The sequence below is a fragment of the Penaeus japonicus genome, unplaced genomic scaffold, assembly GCF_977035675.1.
Source record: "Penaeus japonicus unplaced genomic scaffold, GWHDUDI00000001_assembly GWHDUDI00000006, whole genome shotgun sequence".
In the NCBI taxonomy this organism is placed as follows: Eukaryota; Metazoa; Arthropoda; class Malacostraca; order Decapoda; family Penaeidae; genus Penaeus; species Penaeus japonicus.
In genome coordinates, this window is record NW_028234408.1 from 30,350,187 (window position 1) to 30,357,787 (window position 7,601).

Genomic DNA, 7,601 nt, shown 5'->3' on the forward strand with positions numbered 1-7,601 from the left:
GTGGTCGGCAGATCGAGTCCCGTCTAAACTCGTGAGTTTCCACTGTCACATGACGGTTACTGACGTAGCTGGGCACTTCGTTGGGTAAGGACCAAGCTCAGATCGAGTCAATACTTATTGGCACATTCTCTCACGAGTCAGCACACGCAGACACAGGCGGGCTCGCCTCAGAGCATACAAGCCCGGCGTAGCATCTACTCCGCAAATCTGGCTTATCTTTTCTTAATACTCTAATTATTATCGTCATCATTACTGCAACTATCAATATGATACTGACCGTCTTATCAATTTATTAATAGCATTATGATCTATATCAATGTAACTGTCATTATCTGGAACATTATCTACCTATGCATCTTGCACCTTTCGAGGACGCGACGTTGTACTGAGATCGCCCAAAGCTCTAAGCTATACTGATGATGTGCTGAGAGTGGACGTGGCCGATCCCCACATAAAAGGAACCGCCTTGTCGTGGCGCGGGGGCTTGAACTCCTTCCTCGGACGAGCCCGCTCTAGATCTGGCCAGTTTCTCCCTCCCGTTGAGGTGGCCTTCTAGCGGCAGATTCTCCGAGGAGGGACGACTAAGCGTTCCTAGGTGCTGATCCAGTAGGTGGCGTCACACCCACCCTGGTCCTTCCCCCAGGGGAGCACACACCTGCCCATGTGTTTGCCGTGCGTGGCGCCCCTGTGCGCTGCGAGACAGGAGTCCTGGAGGTTGAGCGATGCCGTGTATGAGTACACCCTGTGGCTAGCAACACACTTCTTTGGTCCTCTATTCCAGCAAGATGGGTGGCCTAATCTCGGCTCGATTAGGTCACTCGACTGGTCTCTCTTTTGAGCTAGGCTAGGGTCAAGCAGCCCCTGTCTTGCAGGCAATCGCATGGACTTGCGAATGCCATCAATGCAAGGTGGGGTTTGCGTATCCCACTACCACTGTGGCTTCTGAGCATGGTCTCAGTGCACAGCTTCCCCTTGTTGGACACCATGGTGGGTGGAGGCGTGGGAGGATGAATTAAGCCGCTTTCATATGGCATCTATAAACAAAAAAACCCGGACTAACCCCCACGTTGACGAACATGGAACGAAGATGACGAAGGCTGTCACCTTGGAGCCTTTCAAGGTCCTCAGTGACAAAACTAGAGAGATGGGTAAGGCTCTAGCATTGGTACAGCGAAAGCCTACCCAAGATCCTCGGGCTGGACCCTCCAAACAAGCCCCTGGCTCCGACAAGTCTCTGGCGTCGGTTCAGGCAACGAATCAAAGTAAGCCAGGCAGGACCCTCCAACCCTGCTGGCCCCATTTCCAAAACTCCGGCGTCGGTTCGGAGGACAGGCAACAAGCGTCCTCGGCCAGCTACGGACTCGGAGGGCGAGTCTGTAGCCCCGAGTCGTTTCCCCCAATTTAGGGTTCCCCCTAAGCCTGAGGGATTCGACAACGCCTACTAGATGGTACGGGCTCTGAAAAACCAGAGACAGTGCTGTCTGACGATTAGAATTGCCAGAGACAATGGCATGATAATCGTCCCAAAGGACCAAGACTGACAAGCTCCTGGATGGGTGGAAGGTGTGCCTGGTGGCCCTGACTTCTGAAGAGAGGAAGTCCAGGATGGTGCTTCTTTACTTCCCTCTGACGTATGATCTTGAAGTCATCACCGCTCATTCCAAGGTGGCGGGAGCTTCCCGACTCTCTAAAGGGAAGCACCCAACCAAGCAAGTCCTGGTCATTTTGAAGGGAGCCCCAGTTCCGTCCTTGGACCTTGGCAATTAAGGGTTCCTTCAGCCTCAGGACATATGTCCCAGACCAGCACCGCTGCTTCACGTGCCAGAAGTATGGACACCACCAAGCCACTTGCTCTGCAAAGCTGAAGTGTGGTGTCTGTAGTCAGGCACACAGCACAGGTGTGCCTCAAAGCACACAAAAACGGCACGTGAGACACCAATGCCAAGTGTCCCAACTACCACAAAAAGCACCACGCCTGGAGCCTCGGATGTTCCGTAAGGAAGGAAGAGGTTCTTCAGCGGCAAGAGGTCGTTGCAAAACGACCAGACTTTGTTCCCGCCCCTCCAGGCACTTATGTCTGGGGGCAGAGTAAAGGGATAAGGGCTCCCCCCCCTCCTGAGAGGAAGGAAGCACTGCCCAAAATGAAACCACCACCGGACACCTACAACACAAAGGAGTTTCCAGCTCTGGTGGCTGTTCCAAGACGGAAGAGGTCTGGGAACACACTAAAGTCTACCCCAAGAGCGGAGAGACCGACTCTGTTTACAGAGGACTTGACACTCCTGCAGACGACAGTCGTCACAGCAGTTGCGACAGCATTGGGAAGGACCATTGAGGAGACGGAGAAGGCAGTCAAGGTCGCCATGACGGCAATGACCCAGACTGTCGCTGCCCTGAAGGAAAGGGATATAAGGCCCAAGGCCTCTACACCCACTCCAACTCAGGGCGAGACTTCTCTCTCCACAAACCCCCAGGGTGAGACTTGTCTCCCCACCCAACCTGCTCCCAAGCCCCAAAGGGTGAGAAAGCCACGACCATCCAGAGTGAAGGTCAAGGCGACCAGTTCTCCACCTCCCAGGAGACCCAGCCCTTCTAATGGCTCGACATGTCCTGACGACAGTGACAAGTCAAGTTAGGAAATCACGATCAGTGAGGAACTCAACAAGGAGTTGTCAGACTCCGAAATGTCTGACGTTACCCACACTGGGGCATTAGACACCGAGACCGATTATGTCGACGTCTTTGACTACACAGACTTAATGGACTCAGATTAACACAATGGCTCCTAATATAAGCATACTGCAGTGGAACATCAACAGCTTTTCCCAGAGGAGCGCCCTTCTCCACGCGATCGTGCGATCTCAGAACATTGACATTGTCATGCTCCAGGAGACTATCGGGGGACTCGGGATATCAACCCTTTATGTTGCCATGTATGCAAGGCACCAGAGGTTTGATTACCCTTGTGAAGTTGATTATCCCCTGATCCTTGATTGCCGATCCTGTGTAGTGTGGAGGTGTTGAACTCCTTACCGATGAGATCCATTTGGCCGGGGGTCCCCTCAAGCTGTACAATGTGTACAGCAGGCCACCCAGTAGGAGCCTAGATATTAGTGAATTTTGTGCTGCTGCGGCACACGAGCCAACTCTCATAGGGGGAGACTTCAATGCCCACCACCCCATCCTGGCTCCCATACGGAGCCATGATGCGGCAGGCTGCCACATAGGCGCCTTGCTTGAGATTGCTCTTCTCAACAGTCAGGAGCCTACGCACGTTGACCTTACCTTTGTCACTGCGGCCCTGGTCGAGAGAATTGGTTGGTCTGTGGACAACACTGCCACGAGCAATCACTATGGGATAGTCACCACCATCTTGGATGTTGGCCCGGCACCTGTGCCCCAGCACAATCCTCGATGGAAGGTGGACAGGGCCCTGGCCAGGTGCCTCAGAACCAGTGACTTCTCACTTAACAATAATGTGGATACACTTGAGGCTAGACTAGTTAATGCCATAGACAAGGCAGCCTCAGAGACCATTCCCAAAACTCGTCCGTGGTCGAGGTATTTCAAAGACGCCTGGTACTACGATGATGAAATTAAGGTCAAACACAGAATCAATATGTGCAGAAGACACTTCCGCAGACAGAGAACCGCTGAGAACCACGCTCTTTTGAGAGAGGCTCTCAGGGATGCTCAGGAAACTGCTAAGAGGGTAAAGCAGGAAAAGTGGCTGGAGTGGTGTGAATCCTTTGGCCACCAAACCTCCCTTTCAGAGCTGTGGAACCGTATCCGACAGGCCACAAATCACTCAGCCCCCAGAAAGACCCACCATGACCTGTGGTTGGAGGCGGAGAGATTGGCACTCGAGTTCTCTGGTAGAACAAGTAGTGCTGGTCTACCAGCAGAGTTGAGGGCATGCCAAGAGGAACTACTTCCAGGCAAGCATGCCTTCATCAGAGAAAAGGCAGTCGAGCCTGATTGTGATGTGATGGGATCTCCTACCCATCATTTCCCACCTAGGACATGAAGGTGAGCTTGCATGTTTGCATCTCATCAACAAGTCCTGGGAGACTTCCTCACTACCACAGTGCTGGAAGAGGACTGACATAGTTCCTATCCCTAAACCAAAAGAGCCGGGTCGGTACCGTCCCATCTCTACTCAACTGTCTGGGAAAGACAGCAGAGAGAATGGTATGGAACCAGCTCCAATGGAAGCTAGGACCTCCACATGAACACCTATATGGGTTTACAAGGGGTAAGAGCACTGCTCACAGCATGGCCACCTTACTGAGCACTGTCAGCAACAACAGAAATGTCATTGTTTTCCTGGACCTGGAGAAGGCTTTTGAACTGGCGAGCCCACTCGCCATTCAAGAGATCCTGATCCGCAAGGGAATCAAAGTCAGACTGCTTACCTGGATTAGTGACTATTTTCGGGACAGAACTGCCAGAGTGAAGTTCCAAGGTCACCTTTTCAGGCATTTGCCCCTGGAGAATGGCACTCCACAAGGGGGGGGGGGGGTCCTCAGTCCGGCTCTGTTTAACACCCTCATGTTAAGCATCCTCGACATTCCACTCCCAGTGGGGTACAAGATTATTTCATATGCAGATGATCTGGCAATTATCTCCATTGGGAGACAGGATGAGAACTTAGTCAGAAATACCCAGCATTGTCTGGACTTAATGTCCGAGGAATGCCGCAGAGTCGGGCTTACGATCTCAGCAGCCAAATCAAAGGCAATGATGTCTGCAACCAAAGACTGCGAGTCCAAAGGTTAGAGCTAGAGTGGGTTCACGTCTTCCAATACCTGGAAGTATGGGTTGATAAGAACCTCACCTTCCACTCGGAGATTCAATACCTTCTAGAACGGACCAAGGCAAGACTCTGTCATGAGAGCTCTGTCAGGGCGGCGCTTAGGGCTGGGCACCATGTACTAAGATCCTTCAGTGTGCATGCTGTCCATCCCATCGTGGACTACACCTCCGTTGCCCTGATTACGGTCAAGCCTGGACTCAGGAAAAGGCTTGACATCATGCAAAACGAGGCTGCCAGGATTATCCTGGATGCTCCTAGGTGGGCTAAGGGCATCAACTTCCTCTTGAAGGCCAATCTCTTCCCCCTGGACACCCGGATTGATCAGATGGCGGCTCAGTTCCTTGCCAAAGTCTTACAGTCCCCTCCGGACTTGCAGCTAAGTCAGAAAGTGCAGCGTCAGCTTGCACAGAACCATGAACTCTTTGCCAACAATGCCTGTCTGTCTCATACAGCCAGAGTGCTGATACACTTTGAGCTCAAGGAGACACTACTGATTAAGGGCATGGACCTCCCCCACCCTAACTATGTCACAGCCCCGCCGTGGGCACAATCCTTGATAGAGTATTCTGTCATGAACCTGTCAAGGAGAAAGACACAGTACTCTCTGTCTCTTTAAAAGGATGAGGTGGAGAGGAATATTGCAGCAATCACTCCGCCGGGTAGTAAAACCTACTTCACGGATGGTTCTGTAGGCCCCACTACCCGCACTGCAGGCAAGGGGCATAGCGAAAGTTATGCGGGTATCCGACAATGCCTCCTCGCTCCAGGCAGAGGCAGTCGCTATTATGGGAGCCCTAGCCCATGCAGCCTAGATGGATGGGCATGTTGTCATACATACAGACAGCCTGTAACAAAGCACACCTCTCGATAACAATTATCTTCTGACCACCATTCTTACCATTGCTCAGAGAATCCTGGATCAGGGTAGATGCATTATCATCAACTGGATTCCAAGCCATGTTGGTACTGAAGGGAACGAATTAACTGACAGGCTAGTGGAGGAAGGCAGGAAAAAACCCTTGAGTGATCTTGTGGTGCATCTTAGCCAGGAACTGCTAAGGCATAAAACGATGGCTGCAGTGCAGGTCAGTGCCCTGCAGCGACATAGAGAGGAAGTGAGAACCTCCCCCTTGGCCAGCTGGTACTCAGACGCCACAGGCTATGAGTTGTTAATACTCTCCCTCAGAATATCAAGGCGCACTTAAGTCAGCCTTCACAGACTGAGATTAGGCTACCCTTGTGATGCTGTGGACATTGTGACGCGCTGGACGCCAAGATAGAGCACTATCTGATGGAATGCAAGCACATTCGCTTCCTAAGGCAGGGACCAGAGACGACAGCTGCCGGGCTGGTTAGACAGCTATGCCTATTGCTTGACCCCTGGCAACTGGAGCGCCTTCAGGAAATCCGACCGCCACGGTACGCATTCAGTGATGATGATCAGATGAGACAGCACTTATAGCTGGCAGAGGCCGGGCCGCCTCGTGCATATAGCCCGGGCGAAGGGACGTCTTCGCAAATCTTTCTGAACTGAACTGACACAGCCGACATTAGCCATATTCGGATATTCATGTTTTCCAGAATTCTCTGATGTCGCCCCATCCAACCTCAGAGCTACCCAATACGCTGCAGGGCCATTTATTAAGTAAATATAGCTAGAGGATATTTAAAGAGCAGTCACAAATCTCAAATGATCAAGAGACCCTGATGCAGAGACTCAATCACTACAGTGACCTCCATGACTGGGTGGGATTTCCCAGTATACTTGATGTAAGTTGGTTATCTTAACTTTCCTCATCCTTCAAGTTTATGTTGTTGTTGGCTGTGGCCTAGTAGGTAGTATGTCGTCTTTGTTCAAGAAATAGTTGCGGAAAATTTGGTATGGATGTGTGTGCATGAGGGAATGTGACTGTGTGGGAATCAAGACTCGGTAGTCAGATACTTAATATGTAATAGATTAGCAATTAAGGAAGCATGGATAACAATACTATAAACATCTATTTGCACTATATACAATATATAAATATATATATGTATATTTATATCATATATCTATATATATATTAATACATATATACATATACATGTATATACAGTATATACTTATATATGTATATATAAATGTATTATGTATATATACTGTATATGCATATACATATATATGCATATATATACATATACATATACACACACACACACACACACACACACATATATATATATATATATATATATATATATATATATATATATATATATATATATATATACATACAAATTTTACCTCCTTGACCGGGACTCGAACCCGAGCCGTCATGTTGACAGACCCAACCCTGAAACCAATAGACAACACGACCCACTAAAAGAATTGTCTTACTAGACGATTTACAACCGTCATGGAAATTACCTATTTGCTCATAGCAGAGCAGTGATAGCGAGGTTTTACAGACAATTCCTGTGGGCACTCGGCAGTAATGAAATCAGAAAAGGGAAATAGGTAATCTGTTTAGACAATTCTTTCAGTGGATCAGCTCGGGTTCGAGTCCCAGTCAGGGAGGAAAAATTTGTATTTCTATATTAAAATGCGTTACTGCATTCTACCATCTTTCTCATATATATATATATATATATATATATATATATATATATATATATATATATATATATATACATATATATACATATATATATATATATACATATATATATATATATATATATATATATATATATATATATATATATATATATATACATACTTTTTATTTTCTTTCTTTCCTAGGAC